Source organism: Thermobia domestica, chromosome 3, assembly GCF_964235325.1.
Source record: "Thermobia domestica chromosome 3, izTheDome1.hap1.1, whole genome shotgun sequence".
Taxonomy (NCBI): Eukaryota; Metazoa; Arthropoda; class Insecta; order Zygentoma; family Lepismatidae; genus Thermobia; species Thermobia domestica.
Window position 1 is genome coordinate 219917226 of NC_137456.1, and position 13041 is coordinate 219930266.

Consider the following 13041-nt stretch of genomic DNA (forward strand, 5'->3'; position numbering starts at 1 on the left):
ATTCCACGTTATTTACAGGTTCAGGTATTTATTATTCTAATCAAGGTAATAATATTTCACTCGCCGAATATCCTAATGGTTATACTCTACTGGTGTTTGATTTAACTCCTGATTCAAGCGCAAGTGCTGCATTTCATACTAGTCCACAACGGCAAGGAAGTGTACGTTTAGAGATTCATTTTAAAGAACCACTGCCATCTCCTGTAACAACAATTATTTATGGTGAATTCTCTTCAGAATTAGAAATTGATTTCCAGAGAAAAATATATATTAATTAAAGAAAAAAATATTAAATACAATTGAGATTTATGAAGTATTACAACAAAATTTGCCTAAAGATCATTTTATTGGTGTGTATGCTGCTGATGAGTTACCTTCGTTTATTCATACATTTCCAGCCGATATAATTATAAATACTGATTCTAGTGATAAGCCTGGTGAACATTGGGTTGCTGTTTATATAGGCCCTATCTAATATGTGTGTGGGAGAGTATTTCGATAGCTATGGTATACCTCCCTATATACAACATCATATTAGGTTTTTAAAACGAAACTGTCTGTATTATACATGGAATAATAGACGTATTCAAGGTGTATTTATCTCAATTTTGTGGACATTACTGTTTTCTATATCTAGCATGTCGTGCATCTGGTTATTCACTGCACGATTTTTTAAACAAATTCTCACTTACCACTATTGATGCTAATGATATTATGCTTTATTCATTTATGAGAGTATGATGATGTTATTTTTTTAAACTCCGCCATTGCCGGTCCCAAGCCCTGGATGAGAAAGGAGGAGGGTTGGGGGTGTTGCTACCCCCGTAATCTCTGCTATGTTCATGGAATGCTCTCCTGTGTGTTCGTAAAAACGAGTTCACCCCTGTTATGTTTCGTAGTCTCTGTCTGATGTGCTATGTTGAAATAGGGGTGGAACGAATACAACCTCATTACACCCTTGTTATGTTATGTACTCTTATGTGTTATCTAATCTTCACTATGTTTCGTAGTCTCTGTCTGATGTGCTATGTTGAAATAGGGGTTGGAAAAGGGAACGAGTTCACCCCTGTTATGTTTCATATTCTCTGCTATGTTCGTTATGTTCACCCCTGTTATGTTTCGTAGTCTCTGTCTGATGCGCTATGTTCAAATAGGGGTTGAAAAACGAATACACCCTTGCCATGTTTCGTAATCTTAAGTATTCGTAAAAGGAAACGAGTTCACCCTTAAAAATATGCTCATAAAAGAGAATGAATACACCTCATATTCTTATCTGTTATCTGCTATGTTAAAATAGGGGTTGAAAAATATGCTCATAAAAGGGAACGAGTTTACCCAATAAAAAGTGGTCATAAAAGAGAACGAATACACCCCCCTAAAAAGTGCTCATAAAAGAGAATGAATACACCCTTGTGTGTTACGTAGTCTTATGTTCTGCTGTGTGTTCATAGTCTCAGTGTAATTTCTGCTATGTTAAAATAGAGGTTGGAAAATATGCTCATAAAAGAGAACGAGTACATTCTTGTTATGTTACGTACTCTTATGTTCTGCTGTGTGTTACGTAGCCTTATGTGTTATCTGCTCTTCTATTTGTTCGTAATTAACATAGGGGTTGGAAGATACGCCCATAAAAGGGAATGAGTTCACCCCTAAAAAGTGGTCATAAAAGAGAACGAGTACACCCCCTAAAAAGTGCTCATAAAAGGGAATAAATTCCCCCCTAAAATGGAGGTCGTAAAAGACCGTGGGCTCACGGTGTACGGTGCTCAATTTCCCAGGGGCTTGTGAGTTGGCCTCATATGTTGTAGGTTGGCCCAGATCGATTCATATTCTACTACTAGCCTATTTTGCTGGTATTTTGTTTCCATTTTCGGCCTTTGATTTCTCTCCCTTTCTCTTCCGCTTAGCTTTATCTTTTTCAGTTTGCTTCTTCCGTTCTTCCTTCTTTTTCATAATTTCTTGGTATTTGCTTGAAGTGACAATAAACAGTAAGCGCTCTGCAATGCATTTCCCCTTGCGCTTAGGTATTTCTGGTTAATGAAAATACAATAGAACTACCCATGCTAAAATGAGTTTAACTGGTTATAACATTTACACTCTATTGTTGTAAAATACTAATTGTTACAGCAGTCATACCCGTTACTTAGAGACGTAACTAACGTTGCTTTAACACAAATGGCAACACCTGGCATTTTCAAAACTCCTGCCTTCCCGGTTTGAACACCGATTTGTCTCTCTGACTCATAATCTTAGAAGTATTGAAACTAAACATATCTTTCTCTCATTTTACGCAATTGCGTTAACCACTCTTGAGTAAAATAAAAATATTTAAAACATATTTACTAAAAATATAAAATATATTGTTATGTGTTTTCTGAGATTGTTGTTATATTTGTATACATTTTCTTTCGTGAAATCATATTTGAGATCACTCCTCTACTCTCCACCCAGTATGTCGAAGTTGGTACTGAGTCCAACTCCCTTTAAGCCTCACAAGTAAACCTTACGTTTGGGTGAATCGAGTTGCTGACTGAGACCCATATGAGAAAGTAGTACTAAATGTGGTCAGTATTTCAGTAAAGTTGTAGGTGCGAAGCTCCAGGGGTTTAGGAGATACAGCTACCAGAACATCACATGGAAGTACAGAATAGTCTTCATACAGTTGGAGGTAAAAGCTCTGTAAGACCTCTTGTAACGACAAAAGGTGGATAACGAATATATGGGTACATATTAGGACTAGGGGGAAGTATATAGTAAGGGTATACCTGACGGCGGCCATCTTGAAATCCGCCATTTTGAATTAAGGTTAAGTTTTTAAAATAGGAATAGGGTCATGTGATACATGATTTAAGGCTCAAATTTAATCAGAAGAACAATGGTGACGTTAATTTTGATTTACATGCAATTGGTAAAAAGTTACAGGGAAATTAAATATTGTTGCAGCATATGTATTAGTCCTTTACCCCACCTTGTAAATGTTGTGTTAATAATAATAATTAAATAAAAAGCAGGTGGATAAATATTAGGTCTATGGTAAGAGTTGCCTTGATGGCGGCCATGTTCAAATCCGCCATGTTGAATCAGACAAAAGTTTTAAACAAAACGCATAACATTGACACCTTAGTAATAGCAAATTTTACCATAAATCCAACGGTATAACCATTTTTGCTTTATCATTAACCAGCATTTGTTATCGCATAAACAAGTTGCTAATTTAAGGTAAAATGACCAAAGTGGAATTGAGCCATAATTGAACTTGGGCCTTTCTTTCAGAAAAGTCCTCAATTAGTACAATCAATATGTAGTTCAGAAAATAGTGCATGACTTGCACAAATGTTCTGCTCACAGTGAGCACGCCTGACAAAGGCAATCGAGTTACAATTGACACATTTGTCGTTAACAATTCCGTCAAAGCAGTAGTCGTAAGGAGCGATCCATTTAATTTTGTGCTGGTTAATGATAAAGCAAAAATGGTTATACCGTTGGATTTATGGTAAAATTTGCTATTAATAAGGTGTCAATTTTATGCGTTATGTTTAAAACTTTTATCTGATTCAAAATGGCGGATTTGAACATGGCCGCTATCAAGGCAACTCTTACTATAGACCTAATATTTATCCACCTGCTTTTTATTTAATTATTATCATTAACACAAAATTTACAAGGTGGGGTAAATGACTAATACATATGCTACAACAATATTTAATTTCCCTGTAACTTTTTACCAATTGCACGTAAATCAAAATTAACGTCACCATTGTTCTGATTAAATTTGCGCCTTAAATCATGTATCACATGACCCTATTCCTATTTTAAAAACTTAACCTTAATTCAAAACGGCGGATTTCAAGATGGCCGCCGAAAGGTATACCCTTACTATATGACTTCCCCCTAGTCCTAATATGTACCCATATATTCGTTATTCACCTTTTGTCGTTACAAGAGGTCTTACAGAGCTTTTACCTCTAACTGTATGAAGACTATTCTGTACTTCCATGTGATGTTCTGGTAGCTGTATCTCCTAAACCCCTGGAGCTTCGCACCTACAAATTCACTGAAATACTGACCACATTTAGTACTACTTTCTCATATGAGTCTCAGTCCGCAACTCGATTCACCCAAACGTAAGGTTTACTTGTCAGTATCGAGACGTCTTAGGCTTTACTGGTTCGAAGATGATGAGAAAGTGCACTAAAAGTCTCAACAATGGGGGGAGACTCCTATTTCAGAGGAAGATCTTGTACTGGAAATCGAAACCCAGGCAACATATGAAGACTGTGAACTGAATCCAGATAGGGAGGGATAGCATGTCTAAATTAAAGAGACAATTTCCATAGTTACTTTCTATATATAAGAATTAAAAAAATGAAAATACAAAAAATTTACTCCTCGGTTACTTGAAATTACAACTTTAGATTATTACTACATAACATGTATGGGCACAACCCCTACCTTACCAAACGGGAGCTAGAAGGTTATTATGCTATGCCGCGATTCATTGAAAATCGTACTTGCAACTTGAATTGGCCCAAAGGGGAAATGATAATGTTCGAAGTGGAAACTTGGTCTCATTTTTAAGTTAAACTTTATGTTGATTCCTAACAAGTCTCAAGGTGCTATTCCCATATCGGGGAAAAAATAATGACATACCTGATCTTATAGCAAGCGTCCTGAACGAAGATCCAAGAACACTAGACGAATGCTGGAAACGGTCAACCTGAGCTCGGAGAAGGGCCTCACTTATATAGCGACTTCGTCCCACGAATTTTCTGCTAGTTCTGACGTAGCTCGAAAGCTACGTAACGAGCCTTGACGAGCTTGGAGAAGCTTGTTCACGCGCATCCCCAATAGTGGCCAAGACTTCTAATTTTTCTATGATTTTCCCCCTTAATGCTGGGGCTGAAGTATCTATTTTAGATTTACTAATTCATACCTATTTCACGCTTAGCTCCAAATACATAATGTTTTTATGTACTTATCGCTTGCGTGGTTTTAACTAAATATATAGCCGCGACCCGGCACTGTGATTTAGGTAAATCAAAGCCAGGGTCATACCACTATTATATGCGTGTGGGTTGGTATCAATGACGCATCAAATTGCTAAAACAATTAAAGCCTCACCTGACTCCGTTCTCCCTTTCTCTCTTTCTCTGCAACACACACAATTAGAAAAGCGCAGGCGTCTCGCCCCATAATTTGAGTCCGGCTTAGGATTTCGAAGCTTAACTGTGTAACAATATTTACTTACAATATAATATAAAGTATATTACGTTAAAATAACTTGACAGTAAGGACTACACCAGAATACCTTGTTATCTATTAAACTCTACAAAGATGAAATAAATCAATTATCTTTTCTTCTTAAAAATTGAAATTTCATTAACACCAATGTTGTTATAGAATAATTAACTTATAATATAAAATGATCCTCACGATATAAAACAGGGATTTAAGCAATCCAAAAAATTTAGACAGTTTACATACTTGAAATACTAATAAATTGTATTTGATCACAGTTGATTTCGGAAATATTACATCCGGTTTCGCAAACAGTAAAATATGTGAGTTCTACTTAAATGTGTAATTTGCTACCCGTATCTTTGGAACATATTATAACAAAAATAGGATGTTTTATTTGTAGTTAATGAATGAGATATATTCATTGACAGTATATAAAATATCTCACTTACTGAATGAGATATTTTCGTTGCATAGGGCACCTTCTGTATGATCGTTAAAATCAACATGATTTTCTTGAACGATATAAGAACTCGAATTGCTCTCTGGAGCTTTAGCTGACGCAATCGTTGTAGAAACTCATTCATGCTTATCTTATTTGAATAATAAAATAACTCAGTATTTTCTAGGAAAGCATGTTGTACTTAATATATTAAAACGTAAATTAGTAACCTTATTTGGTAAATAATACATTTTGGATGGAAACGCTAATAAATATTAGTTTATTTTAACTAAATATTAAACGAGTAGAATTCATTTAAAATTGTCGTGTAAAACACTACCATAAATAAAATATTACGCTTCTCCGTACTTAAAACTTATGTATATTGAATTGAATAAGATATTTTAGCTGTAACGCGTTTTTCTGAATTTTCGGGAATATAAACGTTACTATTTTAAACGATACATGGCCTTGAAGTTTTGTCTGCAAGTTCCGCTGAATCTAGGGCACGAATGTTTTTTCGGAACAAAGAAAAAACGATCAAGCATAATTCCTGGATATTACCTTTAAGATGGAAATAATTATAAATACTATTTCTTCCTAAGTAAAAAAGAAAGGGTAGACTTCATTCGAATTGTAAAATTAAAGTTTTATATAAAGAAAGTAATTTCTTTTCAACATTTCAAATTCCGAAAGCAATACTGTCTTACATGCTTATATATATTGCTCACTTTTAATGTAGAGTATCGAGAACGATTTACTAGATTGTATCTATCTATATACAGGTTACGGTAAAGGTGACTGGCATGCGTTGAGAGCTATAGGGTAGAGATTTCTAACTGAGGAAAATTTGCACTTAATGGGATATAATCAACACACCGAATCTTATGCAATGGAACCATGGGGTAAACCATACAGTGATTTGACAATTTAAGGATTTTTCTAAAATATAGATGACTACATCCTTTAATTTTTTAAATAGATTCTCTTAGTTTTTTTCTCCAAATATACATTAACGCATATTGATTACGGGGGGCGTGTATTTATTACGTATTTCAAAAGCAGAAAATAGTTATAGAGCTTACATTGAACACAAGTATAAAACTATGGTGATTGGCACTGAAAATGCATAAATTGTCACTTATTCCTATAGTGATTTCCACCGTTAGGAATCCGCAACTCAAATGTTTTTTATTATGAAGGACAACATAGTTTTACATTATGTACCGAAATATAATACTATCAGGTTACTTTTTGACCAATAATTAGGAGAAATCACTTAAAATTGTTTATAACGTTCTACAAAAATAACATTTTAATTCAGCAAAATGACCAAAGTTTTTAAAACCTCTATCTTAATAAATCTTTGAATATGATAGAAGTAAACCATAAACTAGGGTCACACAATTTGCAATATAGAGACTGAGTGATATTACTCACTATCATTATAACCTGGTGTCATGGGCGAACAAGGAATGATTTCTAGGGGGCTCAAATCCAGGATTGCTATTTCATGTTCTTTTCTCATTTTTCATTAGTATTAAGAAAAACTTAAAAAATTAGCACATATTCATGTGCCAGGGAGGCTAGCGGCCCACCTTGGGCTCCTCTTCTAGCATCCATTCCTAGTATATCTATATCTTCACTGTCGTTAAGAACTAATAGCAAATATGGCACACAAAATCAACATCTTGCAGATATTCTGGGATACAACTTGTGATCACAAGGAATGGAATATAAATGACAGCTAATCATACACAAAGAACTCGAAGTTTTTACATTCATGAATGTAGTCATGTACATTCATGTGTAATTCATGCTGTAAGCGTTTAACACATTTTCGACATGATTTATTACAGTTCTTACAGACATTTCTTTGAACGCCGCACACATTCCTCTTTACAGTTTGTTCCTGTTTTTAATTCTGAGGAGAAATGCTTCCGGCTCTGGCACTACTCGCACCTATTTCTGGTTGATCTTTTGCTATACATTCTTTTGATTTATTTCTGGCTGTACAACCTTTATATCCTATTTTGCTGGCATTTTGTTTCCATTTTGTACCTTAGATTTCTCTCTCTCTCTCTTCCGCTTACCTTTTCCTTCTTTAGTTTGCTTCCTCCGTTCTCTCTTTTTTCTCATCATTTTTTGTATTTGCTTGAAGTGAAAATAAACGGTAAGCGCTCTATAATGCATTTCCTCTTGTGCTTAGGTATGTCTGGTTAATGCAGATACAGTAGAACTACCACTCCAAAATGAGTTTAACTGGTTATAACAATTATACTTGTTTGTTGTAAAATACTGATTGTTACAGCAGTCATACCCTTTGCTTAGAGACGTAACTTACGTTGCTTTACCACAAATGGCAACAACTGGCATTTTCAAAACTCCTTCCTTCCCGGTTTGAACACCGATTTTTCTCTCTGACTCGTAATCTTAAAAATATTGAAACTAAACATATTTTTCTATCATATTACGCTATTGCGTTAACCACTCTTGAGTAAAATAAAAATATTTAAAACATATTTACTAAAAATATAAAATATATTTACTTACAATATAATATAAAGTTTATAACGTTAAAATACCTTTAAATTAAGGAAAACACTACCTTGTTATCTATTAAACTTAACAAAGCTGAAATAAATCAAATATCTTTTCTTCTTAAAAAATTGAAATTTCATTAACACAAGTGTTGATATAGAATAATTGACTTATAATATAAAATGATCTTCACGTTTTAAAAGAGGGATACAAGCAATCCAAAAAATTTAGACAGTTTACATACTTGAAATACTGATGAATTGTATTTGATCACAGGCGATTTCGGAAATATTACATCCAGTTTTGCAAACAGTAAAATACGTGAGTTCTGCTTAAATGTGTAATTTGCTACCCGTATCTTTTGGAACATATTATATCAAAATAAATAGGATGTTTTATATGTAGTTATGAATGATATATATTCATTGACAACGTATAAAATATCTCATTTAATGAATGAGATATTTTCGTTGCATAGGGCACCTTCGGTATGATCGTGAAAATCAACACGATTTTCTTGAACGATATAAGAACTCGAATTGCTCTCAGGAGCTTTAGCTGACGCAATCGTTGTAGAAACTCATTCATGCTTAACTTATTTAATAATAAAATAGCTCAGTATTTTCTAGGAAAGCCTGTTGTTCTTAAGCTATTAAAGAAAAAATGAGTAACCTTATTTGCTAAATAATACATTTAGGATGGTGACACTAATAAATATTAGTTTAACTAAATATTAAACGAGTAGAATTCATTTAAAATTGTGGTGTAAAACGCTACCATAAATAAAATATTAAGCTTCTCCATACAACTTACATATATATTGAATTGAATAAGATATTTTAGGTATAACGCGTGTTTCTGTATTTTCTGGAATATAAATTCGTCACACCAATTATCAACGTCACACCGAATCTGCTCTAAAATACTTTTTAGTACTAGCCATTGCAAGATCCTTGGTTCTAATAGCAATTATTTTATTCTATATAGGAGTGCAAACTGTATATTATTTAATCACCATCTCCTTACTTTTTAAAATAGGAGCAGCTCCCCTTCACTTCTGAATGCCCGAAGTAATAGAGGCCATACTCTGAATTGACTGCATTATTTTAATAACATGACAAAAATTAGCAACTCTTTGCCTAATATCTTACAGCTTAAAACCTACAAATCTAATCTACCTAACCTTAATTTTATCTTTAATCGTACGTTCAATTGGAGGTTTAAATCAAACGTCACTACGTAAAATCATAGCCTTTTCATCTATTAATCACACTGGTTGAATGCTTATGGTCCTACTGTTAAGTGATATGGCATGATCCCTCTATTGTTTATTTTATGCCTTATTTTCAACAATAGCAGTTACTCTCTTTGCAATAAACAAAATATTTCATATTAATCAAACTTTTACTAATAAAATTATCATAACAACAAAATTAGCTATTTTTACCAGTCTTTTATTTTTGGGGGGCCTCCCAGCATTCTTAGGATTTTTACCTAAATGAATCATCATCATAAAAACTGCTGAACAAGTTTCATTTATCATTCTCACCTTAATAGTAATAAACAGCACTAATTACCCTTTTCTACTATATGCGAATTGCCTATGCTGCCTTCATTATTAACCACCATAACCAAACATGAACATCCTTAATGAAAAAAAAGACAAGAAATATCAATTAGATCAATATTCATTATTTATTCATTAAGAGGCATAATCATTTTACCTTTGTCAACATCCTTTAAATAAAGACTTTAAGTTAAAAAAACTAATGGCCTTCAAAGCTATAAATAAAAGGCAATCTTTTAGGTCTTAGTATATTAACTACTACTCCGTAATTGCAGTCCGATATCATAAATATTGACTATAAAACCTAATAGGAGGTTTACTACACCATAAATAGATTTACAATCTATCACCTAATACTTCGGTCACCCTATTTATTTTACTTGCAACGATGATTATTTTCTACAAACCATAAAGACATTGGTACAATATATTTGATCTTTGGGGCTTGGGCAGGGATAGTAAGAGCATCACTAAGCCTCCTTATTCGAGCAGAACTCGGTCGACCAGGTAGCCTAATTGGTGATGACCAAATTTATAACGTAATTGTTACTGCTCATGCTTTTATTATAATTTTCTTCATAGTTATGCCAATCATAATCGGGGGCTTTGGTAATTGATTAGTGCCTTTAATACTAGGAGCACCTGATATAGCATTTCCCCATCTAAATAATGTAAGATTCTGGTTGCTACCGCCCTCATTAACTCTACTATTAACGGGAAGAATTGTAGAAAGTGGTGCTGGAACCGGATGAATTGTATATGCTCCCCTCTCTAGAGCCATCGCTCACGCCGGAGGCTCTGTTGACCTTTCTATTTTCTCCCTCCACATAGCTGGTGTATCTTCAATTATGGGGGCAGTAAATTTTATTACAATTGTAATTAACATACGAACTCCTGGAATAACCTTAGAACGAATACCATTATTTGTTTGATCAGTAGTAATCACTGCTGTATTACTTCTTCTATCTCTTCCTGTATTAGCAGGAGCTATTACAATACTTTTTACTGACCGAAATCTTAATACCTCCTTCTTTGACCCCTCAGGAGGAGGAGATCCAATCTTATATCAACATCTATTCTGATTCTTTGGTCATCCCGAAGTTTACAATTTAATTCTTCCAGGATTTGGTATAATTTCACATATTGTAACCCAAGAAAGTGGTAAAAAGGAAACTTTTGGTGTTTTAGGAATAATTTATGCAATACTAGCAATTGGATTCCTAGGATTTATTGTCTGAGCTCATCATATATTCACTGTTGGTATGGACGTTGATACTTTACTGCAGCCACAATAATCATTGCCGTTCCAACAGGAATTAAAGTGTTCAGATGAATTGCTACACTTCATGGAGCACAAATAACTTACTCACCTTCAATCTTATGAACTTTAGGCTTTATTTTCTTATTTACTGTAGGAGATCTCACAGGAGTTGTACTAGCAAATTCATCTTTAGATATTGTTCTACACGACACTTATTATGTGGTAGCGCATTTTCATTACGTATTATCTATAGGTGCTGTATTTGCTATCATAGCAGGACTTATCCATTTATTCCCCCTATTTAGAGGAACAACGATAAATCCCACATGACTAAAAATTCAATTCTTAGTAATATTTATAGGAGTAAATATTACATTCTTCCCTCAACATTTCTTAGGTCTAAGAGGAATACCTCGTCGGTATTCAGATTACCCAGACGCCTACACTACACGAAATATAGTATCAAGTATCGGTTCATTCCTCTCCTTCGTTGCCGTCCTAGTACTTGTAACTATTATATGAGAAGCCCTTGCAAGAGCTCGACCAGTACTCTTTTCAGATCAACAAACAACATCCTTAGAATGATTTCAGAATCTACCACCTGCAGAACATAGTTATGCAGAACTCCCTTTATTAACAAATTTCTAAGGTGGCAGATAAGTGCATTGGGCCCAAGCCCCAAATATAAGAATAATCATCTTCCTTAGAAATGGCCATTTGAAACCAGCTAAGTTTTCAAGATGCAGCATCTCCTGTAATAGAACAAATAGTATTTTTTTATGATCATACAATACTCATTGTAACTATAATTACAGTCCTCGTAGGCTATCTACTAGCCTCTCTCTTACCAAACACATATATTAACCGCCATTTATTAGAAGGACAAACCTTAGAAACCATTTGAACAATTCCGCCTGCTATTACACTAATCTTTATCACCCTCCCATCCTTACGACGCCTATACTTACTAGACGAAATTCATCAATCAGCAATCACCCTTAAAACAATTGGACATCAATGATACTGAAGTTATGAATATTCTGACTTCTCCTTAACAGAATTTGATTCTTATATAGTTCCTATCAATGAAATAAATCCTAATTCATTTCGTCTACTAGATGTAGATAATCGTATTCTATTACGTATTAACATTGATATTCGTATCTTAATTACCGCTGCCGATGTTCTTCACTCATGGGCTATGCCCGCCTTTGGTATTAAAGCAGATGCTACTCCAGGACGTTTAAATCAGTAGCAGCTAATATTACACGTACAGGCTTATTCTTCGGTCAGCGTTCAGACATCTGTGGTGCAAATCACAGTTTTATGCCAATTGTTGTTGAAGCCTGTCCTCATTCAGTATTTATTAACTGAATAACAAAAATAATACAAGAACTTTCATTGGATGGCTGAAAGTAAACAAGGGTGTCTTAAACCAAAAGATAATAAAATAACAATTACTTCCAATGGGAAAAATTAGTTAAATTATAACGTAAGCATGTCAAGCTTAAATTACTACTCAATAGTATTTTTCTATTCCACAAATATCCCCCTAAAATGACTCATACTATTTATTATATTCTCTTTATGCTACCTTCTATTTGCATCTATTATATACTTTAATTCAAATACACCTCACCCTTCCTTAGATAGCACTAACATTAAGAAAACAACCATAAATTGAAAGTGATAACAAACCTTTTTTCAACCTTTGATACCTCTACTTCAATTATAAACATATCATTTAACTGATTTAGAACAGTAATTGGACTTCTAATTATTCCAATCCCATTTTGATTTTTACCAGGACGATCAAACATTTTATGAAATAAAATTACCCTAACTCTTCGTAAGGAATTCAAAACTATTCTCTTCCCTACTAGTCATCAAGGAAGAACCTTCCTATTTATTTCCTTATTTTCCTTCATCTTGTTCAATAATTTTATAGGTCTATTCCCCTATGTATTTACCAGCTCTAGTCACTTAACCTTT

General features: G+C 33.9%; 1 pseudogene; it reads left to right on the top strand.

The window, feature by feature from the left end:
* LOC145682120 (cytochrome c oxidase subunit 2-like) overlaps window positions 1-12423 on the top strand; it is a 45525-nt pseudogene extending 33102 nt beyond the window's left edge.
* Window positions 12424-13041: the final 618 nt, after the last annotated feature.